Genomic DNA, 340 nt, shown 5'->3' with positions numbered 1-340 from the left:
TATTTCCTGTATTTGGCCCAAGTGTTCAAGTGAGGATGAAGACCACAAGTGTGTGTCGAACTTTTCATTACCTGATGGGACACACTTACAGTGTTGTAAAAATGCAAGTGTTTACATAGCTTTATTTTAATTTAAATTTTAAATACTTTGCATTTTAAAATCAACTTCTAAATGTCTGTTTAGTAGTCCCTAAAACATGACATAATTGTAATTTGTGGTGCTTCTAATTAAGTGATAAATAGCAGTTGCAAATGTTGTACAAATTAAATATCACCACTACTCATCTTTGCACCAATAAAACGTAAAAACACAGTTTTTCTATCAAATGATATGTAATATC

Source organism: Sinocyclocheilus grahami, unplaced genomic scaffold, assembly GCF_001515645.1.
Source record: "Sinocyclocheilus grahami isolate Dianchi unplaced genomic scaffold, SAMN03320097.WGS_v1.1 scaffold2750.1, whole genome shotgun sequence".
NCBI classification, from domain to species: Eukaryota; Metazoa; Chordata; class Actinopteri; order Cypriniformes; family Cyprinidae; genus Sinocyclocheilus; species Sinocyclocheilus grahami.
Note: the sequence above shows the minus strand (reverse complement) of the source record.